The sequence below is a fragment of the Protopterus annectens genome, chromosome 10.part0, assembly GCF_019279795.1.
Source record: "Protopterus annectens isolate FY-2018-M chromosome 10.part0, PAN1.0, whole genome shotgun sequence".
NCBI classification, from domain to species: domain Eukaryota; kingdom Metazoa; phylum Chordata; order Ceratodontiformes; family Protopteridae; genus Protopterus; species Protopterus annectens.
In genome coordinates, this window is record NC_056744.1 from 659,139,452 (window position 1) to 659,151,490 (window position 12,039).

Below are 12,039 nucleotides of genomic sequence, written 5' to 3' on the forward strand. Positions count from 1 at the left end.
AATTGTTTAACCCTGCTGATCACTGTGGCTGTCCATGCAATTTTGTAGAGCAAGTTTGCCCATAGGTAAACTTGTCTGCAAGCTTGATATGCCTTGGTGCTGCTCTACAGTTTCCTGGCCAGCAACAGTGTTGCTGGCCATGAAACCTCACTTGTATTCATATAATTGTGAAGAGTGGCATGCATATGCAATTAGCACTGCTGCTCATCTTGCAAACACGTAAGCTCTGTGTAGGCTTTGTGCTAAGCCTACACAGAGTTTATTGAATCCCCGGGAGTATCTTTTCTGTTAATGGTGCAAATGTATTAGTACTAATAGGCAGGACAGCTGAAACCACTGAAATATAAATAAGTGAAAACTGGTGCTTTGGAAATTAAAATCCTAATATCAGCCATGTAAATACTAGTTGAAAAAATAAATATATTATAAAAACTGGATGTCTTTTAATACAGGAACATGCCCTAAAATAATGTGCAGATTTGTTTATTGCTTAAATAACATTACTGGTTTAACTATTCCATACTATAAGAACAGCTATCTACAGGCCTGACTAATCGGTAACAAACTGATCAGCAGCTTAAGTGCCCCTAAAAACATGTCACCAGGGTATTTCAAACTCATGGCCACTTATATTTTAATGACCAGGTGTGTTTTTTTTTGAAAATCCATGACTTCATTTGCATCCTAAAAATAGAAAAGAACATAAAAATAGATTCATAGTTACAAAATATATTGATGAAATCACAACAAAGCAATATTAATAAACATTATTTTAGAACTATATACACAATGGATCTATCATACTGTTATAGTCCAGTTAAAAGTCATACTCTAATTATTAACCCCCAAATCCTGCAGATACCTGTCTAAATATTCCAACATGGGTAACCATCTGTAAACTTTTGTTTATTCCCAGTCATCTTTCTCTCCTCCCTTTCCCTAATTTGTTCAACAATTTAAATTACTTCCTCTTTTGTGGGGCTACGCTAGGCTTTCTATTTCATAGTAATTGCCTTTTTAGCTGCCAGTCGTGTTTTTTCCAGCAGTTCCTTCAGATTGTTTGTCAGTTACAGTGCAGTCCCATATTCTAATAGAAAATGCTCCTTCTTGACTTCTATTTCTCTTTATAGTATCCCACTTAACATACCTGCCATGTTTGCTCTAAAATCACTTAACCATTCACAGTTCCAAAGAATATGTCTCCAGTCTCCAGCTATCTCAGAGTTACACCTTCAGCAGGCCCTCTTCCTTCTATTGAGAAGATCTTTCCCACTCTGGATGGAGTACGAAAATAGTTATGAAGGCACTTCTATGCAAATATTCTAAAATGTATGTGATCTTAAAATTTTCCAAGGGAGTATATAGATTGCTCCCTCTGATGTGTTGAAAGACTTGTATTCATTATAATTTCCCATCCATGTTTTAATTTCTTACCATCTTTACAATCTTCATCCTATAACCTAGTATACAGATGTTAAAGGTGTCCTTTTCTCAACTGCCTGTTTTGTCTTACCTCTGCTGTCCATAATATACAGTAATTACAAGCCATCTCTCTCTTTTATGCATAATCTATTTAGATCATAGTAGTTCTTTTCCTTTTAAGGTCTAGTATAAATTTCTTTTGGCTTAAGACAACCCAAATTTATTATCTGCTTCCTCTAAATTAACTTTACCACCCTCTCCTACCATTTAATCCCTGTATTTTAACTAGGTATCCCCTCATCTCTGTCTCCCAGCTGATGTTTTTTCCTTCTCTTCTTTGGTTCTAATTCCTATTGGTAATATATCCAACTCTTTGTCTTCCTTTTCTTAAATCGTCATCATAACCCTTTTTCCTATTTCTATATGAGGCTGGCATGTCATGAAAACTGTCACCCTGTCTCTATATTCAGTGCTACTCTCTTACCTTGTCCCACGTGCCTTCAGTTTTGCATTATAGTCCCCCACCATTTGCTGAAATTCCTCTTTAGTGTCTGTTTGTAATCCCATTTTGTCTGCATATAGCAGTTTTGTTGATCTATCCTCTCCACCCTGTTTGCTAATGTAGGCCATCACCAGTATGAACAGCGGTGGACTCAGAGCTGAACCTTAATACATACCCACTCCCACTACCAACCCATCTGTGAGTCTGAACACTGTTTGCATTTGTGTCATGGAGGCCTTCTACATAGCCTATACTAATTCTTCAAATGTTTCTGAGACTGTAAAACATTGCAGAACTGCATAAATCAGCTTTCTTATGACTTTGTCATATGGTTTCTCCAAGTCTAGGAATGCCCAGTTGGATTCTTTCCCTATCACCCTTGTTTATTCTCATTTATCTGTCTCACTGCAAAGATTAGGTCAGTTATCCTCAGGTACAGGATATTTTGACTCCTGCATTAATACATTCCATATGTAGATGTGTAACACTTTGAATACAGTTTGATACTACTGTTACGAACTAGTTAACAAGATTCTATAACCTGGTACAATCACAGAGAACTCAACATTAGCAAAGTAAAAAAACAAAACACTCTGGAGAGTCTGTCTGGAGAATAAAACCAGCTTTAATAATTAAATGCACATGTTAAAAACTATTGTTAATTAAATTAATTATCTTCATATATTAAAATATGTTAAATAAACATTTACATATTAAAACGTTAAATAATATATTAAATTCCTATCTCAAATTCCTAATTAAAATATAAGCATTAAAATGCTTTTATTAAATTTAATTTTGGTCAAATAATCCGGGGTTTAACTATCCAATAAATATTCTCATAGACAATAAATGTGAATTTTAATATGAAAGTATATCCAATTGCATTGGGGTCAAACTGTCCTGCTTCCTTGTACTCTCCTAGTCCTAAATAGCTTCTTAATTTTTTTTAATTCTCTCAATAATATAGCCATATTTCTGTCATCTCCCTCTTCCTAGAATGCCTGCACCAGATCTTTCTGGCCTAAACAGTTACAGCTCTATATTGAAATCCCCTTCTGCTTTGCATTATATATTGAGTTCAACTACAATCGTAATGCAGTTTTTAAAAACTAATTTAAATCCTGGGAAGTTATTTTCCTTTCTGCTTAGGGAAAGTTAATATTGCCTATGTTACCCAAGTCCCTTATCCAGAAAAAGTTCATCATCTAGTTATTTACCTTGATTATATCTATAACCCTGAGCAATGTCCAAAATGCTTTTCCTAAAAACAGAATATGTGGAAGGACATGTCAAGTTTTATTACTTGGTTAAATTTGGTCCATTTTCAGATTTAGAATTTTCCAGTTTTGTGAGCTGGATTTTATTCATTTAAAGATTCCTTTATATGATTTTCTCTTTGATTCCTTATAAGTATTTAATTTTCTGTCCAAATCCCAAGATATGTAATTTTATCCTGACATGTAACTACGGGTATTTTTCCTGTATTTTGTCCAAGTCCCTAATGTTGATGGTGATTGCCTTTGTCTTCACTATTTATCTTGTATCCAGACATATTACTTAAATTCTCTAATCTAAAGAATAATTTATTTAGGTCCCTCTCTGGTCTATTTAGTGTCAGTATAATGACATTGGCATAGAAGCCCAACTTAAATTCATCCAACCCTCATTAAATCCTCTTATGCTCAACATTCTACTGTCTTCCACTTGTGGTTCCAAATAAATGACAAATAAGAGGCGACAAGGGCCAGCCTTGTCTAATTCCCATAGATATTGGGATTTTTTTTTTTTGGATAAAGTAGCAATAATCTTTTCCCTGGCTTTATATCCCTCATATAGTGTTTCAAACCTGTGAACCTATGAACCTAACCAACAAGGAATGCCATTGTTCAGGAATGCCATCTTTTTTAAATCACAAAATGATATGGCCATTCCATGGGATCAAAAGCTTTTTCCACATTCCAGCTTGCATTAATCACTGGGATTCTTTCTCTAATGGCTTATTGTACTATTAACAAAGTTCTTATTATATTACCAAAAGTTCTTCTGTCATATATGAATCCATAATGGTTATTGTATATAAGCTGAGGATAAATCTAGTCACATGATTGGCTAATAAAGATAATAATGGTTTAATATAGTAATGGGCCTATAAGAAATTTACTAATAGGAGGTCCCTTTCTTCCTTCAGTATGGTCGCAATTCCACCCCCCCATTCCAAATTATAGGCATTTCCTTTGTTAGCATTACTTCATTCATTAACTTAGTCCATGCACTATCACTAGTTTACAACGTCCCCAGTTTCTTCATTTCTGTCTGTAAAGCATTTGATCCCGGAAACTTTCCTTTATCTTAACTATCTAATTTCGTAATTTCTATTATTCAGAATTCCCTGGTTAAAGCTTTCCATTGCTTTCCAGATAATCTAAGTAAAGATAATTAGCTTAAAAATCTTTTCACCAGCTTGTTAAAAATTCTCATTTCCTAACTCATCTTTATATAGCTTTTCATAATAACATCTAAATACTCTAATTACACCATTCACTGTATTTACAGTACTCTCAAAGTTATCCATCTTCATTTGGTAAATCAGCTAATGATTTAATACACCTTATTATATTAACATAATAAATTCCTTTGGCAGCTATTATCTTCTAATTCTTGCATCTCCCTCAATAGCAAGTGAAGTTTAACCCTGTCATCTGCTGTTAAATTAAATTTTTTTTGTTCAGTGTAATTCCTCACTTTGATGTAAAAGAGATTCCCCTTTATACTGATTTACTTCCCTTTTTAATTCAGAAATTGCATTGGAATGTTTCTCTTGATTCCCTTTTCAACTTATTCAATTTCTGCAGTGGCCCACATTGTACTTGTTGCAGCTTTTGTAATATTATCGGTTGGATCCATTTATTAATATTCCATCCAAAATGACCAAAAACAGGGGTTAAGTCAGCATAACCCAAAACAGCAAATATATTTAAAACAAAAAGATTAGCTGACAACAAAGCTTTTGGCAATTCTATAACATTTTAATCAACAAAAATAACAAGCACTTTTATGATCAAGGCACTTTCTGCCATCAGCTTTGTTGTCAGCTAATTGTTTTATTTTAAATACATTTATTAATATTCTTAATACTTAAGATAATATGTTGAGAATCTCTATAGCCTCTCCCTCTGGATCTCTGCTGGCATTCTTAAGAGTGCCCTTATGTAAGAGTGGTCTGATATTATTATTGGACCTGCTCTGACTTCCATGACTAACTCTCTATGTTCACTGGTGACACATTTTTTATTTGTCCTTGACCAATGAGAATGTTGTGCCATGAAGGAGGTGTATTCTTAAGATATTTAAGATTTGCCATATCCATTAGCCCCACTGTGTATAAGAATTTCTTACATTTCTTGTCTGTCTTTGTTATTTTTAGCCTACCCTTCCCTCCATTTGCTTTCTTTTCATGGAAAGTTGTGTTCCAGGTGCCTAGTAACAAGCATAATCCCTCACAACAACGTATTAAGTTAAGCATTCATTTTTAAAGATACTAATCAGGCTTTTTGGTGGTAAATATATAGTGTTGATAGTCATTCTGCTTCCTTGAAGACCTCCATTTATTGCCATGTACCTCCATTGATCATCCTTTGTCTGCATATTCTAAATTTACGATTCCTTTGTTTTAGGAGTATATTTCCTCTTCTTCTGGTGTCCACATAAGCTGACTTTCCAAAAACCTTGTACCCCTGGGACTCTGCGTTTTCACACTCTGAATCCCTCAATTATGCTTTTTGTAATGCCACTATATCTGCCTCATTTTTTTTTACATTATAGGTCAATAGGTTAAATCTACTCATTTAACTTAAAGTAGTAATCTTGTTAATTTCCTGACTTAGAAGGTGTATAACCCTTCTGAAATGACACCTTCTGTAACTTCAATCTTACCTTGCTGTCCCAAGCAATATGCAGTAAGCATTTCGGATTAACATTCCCACTCTGAATCTGATCAACTATACCTATTTCAGCTTTAATCTGGGCCATAAGCAAAAATGACTACAATAATGGAATTAAAACAGCACACATAGCATAAGCAGTATCATACTTGTCAACCTCTCAGTGCAGGAAATCTGGACAAAGCCAGAAACAGTGGAGGACAAAGGCCCAAAAATAAGGAAAGATTTTAAATACTGCTCCTATTAACACAGAAACATACTAGAATTACAGATTTTGCATTATTATATATATCTTCTGAAGGATTTTAAGTCTGAAATTCAAATTTCTTTCATTATTTAGTATTATTTAGTGACCTCAACATTCAATGATTTGTCAGAAAAGCACATATTTTATGAGGACATTAGGAAGGCATGAGCAGTATTGACTATAATTGATTGCAGCATAGATTCAGCATATTTAACAGAAGATCTAAATATATCAAATGATAGTATTTGACATAGATACGGCTGAGAAACTTACAAGGTAACTCTAAAAATCACAACAATAATCCCTGTTTATTGAGGTTGTATCAATTTATAGACACTCCAGGAGAATTAGTCGTGTACATCACAATGATCTTTGGTAGGAAGAATGCAATAAGAATAAACTGCTTGGGGGAACAAATCATATTTTACACAAAGTTAACTCAGAGATTTATTTATTTATTAATTTATTAATTAATTTATTTGTATTTGTTTACTGAGATAGTCCACTGGGCCAGTAAAAACCCATATTCAGCAGAGGCTCAGGGAGAAAAGCTTCACAAAAAACATAAACATAGAACAGAATTTTAACATTTGTAAAATTCCACAAAACGTATACATGGACAAGTGATTAACAATTAGTTAAAGTAAAGTTAAAACAGGATTTATCTTTCAGCTACAATTAATACAAACTTAAAATATAGAGTAAGCCGAGCCATATGTGAAAAGGTTAATACTATGTCACTTCTGTCAAAAAAGTGGACAAGTTACTTAAGACATTATATTGGTAGTGGTATTTAAGATAGGTAAATAATATGATGGTAAATAAGTGAATAAATATAGGAATATATTCAAGAAGTAGGGGTAGTCAGGTTTTAAAAAGCGAGGGATTGGTACAAGTGCAGATCCAGATAGAAGAAAGGTAGCCTTGTAAAGAAATTTTTGAATGTTGCAAGGTTTTGATTAGATCTAATTGTTAATGGTAGGGCATTCCAGGCTTTAGCTACAGAACAAAGATGAAGAAGCAGGCTAGCAAGTAGGTTAGACTTATACCCCTGCAAAAGATGTTGATTTTCAGATCTGAGAGACCATTTGGATAGATAGCTGCTTAAATAGTGAGGACAGGGCAGGACAAAGTAAAGGTCTGTAAGTTAGTATATGTGCAGTTGTTAACTGCAGGTAGGAGAGATAGTGCGGGAGTGTAAAGCTGTGCAGTGATGAGTAGAATGTTTTGTATTTGTAGCAAACTTGTCAGCTTTATTATAACACATTTCTAGCTTAGTTTGTAGGGAGATTGTAGGTTAGTAAGCAATGGGGTACCATAGACAAAAGAGGGGCATACATAGGTGGTAGCAAGGATTTATTTAGTGGAGGGGCTAAGAAAGCGTTTGTGCGTATAGAGAATGCCTAGTGTTTGGTGAGTTTTGTTAACATTATGCTGTATATGCAGGTCAGAATTTAGCTGTTCATGTATTATTACTCTCAGTAGCTAGTGTAGGTAACAACTTCAGTTATTGTTTTGCTTTGAGAAAGGATGGTAAACTGTGCCTTGTTAATGAGTTTTTTTTCTTGGGGTAATCAGGACTAGCTTTGTTTTGTTTGGATTGAGTGATGGATGATTGTTACTGATCCAGGTCTCTATGGAGAGGCCAGATGAATGATTTGTTGAAGCCCAGACATGGAATTGACAGAGCAGATAATAGTAGAGTCATCTGCATATTGTATTAGAGAGCCCTGACTGAATGAAGACTGGAGATTATTAATAAAGATACTGAAAAGAAGGGGTCTTAAAATAGAGCTTTGTAGAACACTGGTACAGCTGTTAAGATATGAAGAGAGGGAGTTCTTCCATTTTACTACCTGTTGTCTGTCTGATAGGTGACTTGAGATGAATGATATAAATGCTTGATGGGAAATTCAGACTGAACTAATTTAAAATTATACATTTTATTTAGATCCTCCTGACCATTTCACTAGTACTTTAACTGGCTGAGAATTGATTTAGACTGGTTTGGCTGCCATTTTGTGTTGCTTTATTTGTTTCTTTACTAACTAGGCAAATGCAGTAGGCACCAGTGCCTCTGTCCAGGGGACATTTCAGTATTATTGTCCAATTAAGTGACTTAATCAGTCATACATAGTAGGCAAATGGAGACTGGGGATTCAGAACTAGTATTATTGGATAAGGCCCATTAGTAGTTAATTTGTTTTAAACTTCCAGATTTTGTACCATCAGATGTTTGTCTTATGCAGCTGAGATTTCAAAGAGCATGAAACACTGAAATGTCCCTTGACATTCATTAAAAATACAAACACAGGCACACACAGATGTGTGTGTGCGTGCTTACACACACACACACACACACACACACACACACACACACACACACACACACACACACACACACACACACACACACACACACACACACACACACACACACACACACACACACACACACACACACACACACACACACACTCCCCTATACTGACACTTCCCCTGACAAGCCTGACCCATCAGAAGATGCAGTGATATCCCCCCTACATGCATACACACACACACACACACACACACACACACACACACACACACACACACACACACACACACACACACACACACACACACACACACACACACTTTCTTTTGTGTGCTCATACATTGTGTTCACCAACCACCTGTAACCAGGAAGAGGCGTGCAGTTTGAGCTCCTTCACTCCTCTCCCTCTCTGACTGGTGCTTTCAGTGCTGGGACCACTAACCAGACCCAAGTAGCCTGCATCACAGTCATGGTTCTATCCATCTGCACTATGGTGCTAAGATTAATTTTCTTACTTAACAGACATAGCTCCCAGACTTGCTGGCTATCCTTTTTGTGTTGTACACAGCAGTCTACAAAGCAGCATATTGTTATTATTGTTTTTCCCTGTTTTATAGATTATAGATATATATTTTCCCTGTTTCACAGGACTGTATAACAATACAGGTACATATACTTCTTTTTATAAAACAACTTTATCTTTTTTAATAAAAACTTGAGTCCATTTATTCCTCATTGAATAAGCCTTACAAATTATGTTGTGCTGACTTATGACTACTGTTACTGATCTATCTACCACAGGAGCTAGTGTTCTTAAGTTCTACTGTGCTTCCTATTTGCATTAGCGTGCTACTTTTGGGCTGTTTGGGGCCTAAGTGAATGATGGAATGGAGCCAAACTATATTGAAATTTATAGCATAACCTTAATTTTAATCTATGTTTGAGGGTCTTGCCTGTCATGTATTTAATACTTGGCTGTACTATCCTTTGCATCCATCATTCTGCTTCAAAGTGGCTTTTGAAGAGAAGCATACCTAACATTTGACAGTGCTCCCTGAAGACATGAGACCTAAAACCATGGTATGAAGATGAAGAGAGACCTTGCATAACATCTTTATCAAAACCATATTTTCTATATTTGTAACTTAACTTGAAGAGTTAGTGATAATTTTTCATGGAAAAAATCATACTGTGTACAATTTAGTTTACTGTACATTTGGAACTTCATTTTTCTTACTCTGTACTTATCATATAGGTAACACACATTAACTTAAAATTTTAATATTTTTACTTTTGGATTAACCCCTGTGACCTCCATTTCTTCCTGCTTTCTATGTCAATTGCATTTGTTTTATCTCTGTACATTTGCTGCATACCCAACAGGACCAATCATGGTGTGGTTCCTCTCTAGAGATAACTAACGTGTATATGACAAAAATTTGATCAAAAGTGAAGGGCAAATGGGCAGGAGGCACATGTAGAAGGAGTTGCAAGCCTGTGTTGTATAAGATGGGAGTGTTTTGTTGGTTTGTCTTATATGAAGTCCTTCCCTTTGCCTTCATCATACAACATATCAGTGATCATATTTCTGTTTGCAACACAACATTCGGGACTGACTAGTGGGTGCTTGACATACGTTCCTTTACCTTCTGTTAGAAGTCAGTCCTTTAGCACCTACTCCCATACCCTTTTCTGTGGGAGGCCAGCTGACTTTGGCTTCTCATTATTTCCTGTTCTAGCTGGTTATTCTGTTCTTCAGGTCACTAACTAAATCTGAGGTATCCATGTTATGGCTAGGCATCCTGACCCCATGATTTTGGGACAGTTATTAACATATTGAGTCTCAATATATTTCTTTTCTTTCTGAGTTCATAATATATTAAGTATAACAGTTTAGTTTCTGCTTTGGAAGTAGGTCAGAGTATCACACTAGAGGATTATATCACCCAGATGCTTGGAAAAGCCCATTCCTCTGGGCTTGCGCCAGAAAATGACATGTTATAGTAAATCCCAGTTTAGGAAGCTCTCATGTACTGGCCTCAGTAGATTGATGTGACACTAAAATTAAAGAAAGTACCCGTAAGAATATACAGAAATAGCCTTTTGCAGGTCTTAAATTCAATTATTGTCTCTAGATTGTCTCACTACTAGCACAGCAAGCCAAAAATAGCATAGTAGTATGTGGAACACAATAGCTAGACATAAGGACACAGAAGGTCACACTAAATAGAATTCTGTTAGAAAAAAAGTATGGCTACCAGAAGGTGCTACAAAAGTCAGTATTGGGATTTGGTCCTTTTCACTTTCTGTATAAATGATACAGCAGAATATATAGAAGGAAAATATGTTTTTTTTTTGTTTTGCTGATGCCTCATAGATATATAACAGAGTTGATAAACAAGAAGTTGTGAAACTGTTAGAAAAGGATTTGGCAATCTTGGAGGAATAGTCTAAAGCACAACAGGTTAAGTGGAGTACCAAACTGGAAAATGATGTATCTATGAAGCAATAGCTTCATAAAGAGTAGACAGTTATAGAAAAAGCAGTAGTAACACCAGAAGTAAAAGGAGACTTGGGCTTGGGATATTCATATCAGGTAATGTAATGTCAAGCAAGTGGGAGGCCTATTGCTGGTAATAGACCAGCTGCACAAACTCTGTTTTAACGTGACTAATTGCACAAGCTGCTGGTATTCTGAAGATACTAAATCCCTTTCTTTAAGATGCAATGACCTTGGACTTAGTTATAATTAAGGGGCATATAGAGGTCTCCTCCTGCATGGTGGCATAAAAAAACATTAATTTTAGTAGTATTGTGAGTTGCAGAAATGCCCTTTCAGCCATTCCTCTTTGCAGTTTTGAGATTCACAGATTTGACATTTGAAAAAAAAAACATTTGAAAAGCTGCTGCTGATATGAAATATTCCTAAGCCATTCAACAAGTGAGATAAGTGAATATTTTTTAATTTCTTTGTAATCTGTTTTTAAGTTCATTTTAACAGTCTGTATTTGTTCTTTAAATGCATATTAGTAATTCCAGTAAATAGCTGCATTGTATTTTGCCATTTAAATGATCTGACTGTTGTTAATTGAACCCTTGTTCTTTCTTGTGATTGGAGTAGGAGTTAGGCCAGTTTATAAGCTGTGCTTGCTTTAAGGCAGTTCCAGACCATTCAGCAACAGAGCCAAATGTCTACACATTCCCACCCTCCCAAGTTGTCAAATGCTGTTATTTTAAACTATTAGTTTGAGATAGCTCAAAGCCATTCAACAATTGAGATAAATGAAGACTGTTCATTTCTTTATCTGTTTAACATTCTATTTAAGTTCTATAAGCCTATATTAATAGTTCCAATCAGTAGCTGTACTACTTGTTGCCCTCTTAAATAGTCTAACCATTGGTGTTAAGCCCCAGTTTCTTTCTTGTGAGGGTAGTGAGAGTCCGGTTAGTTTAGGAATTGTGATTGCTTTAAGGCAGTACCAGGCCATTCAGTAACAGAGTGAAGTGTCAAAGAATTTCCCCATCATCCCACCTTGTTTATGTTGTGTTATTAAAGCCAGTGTTATCTCTTGTTGTCCTCTTCTTAGAATAATTTGACCACACA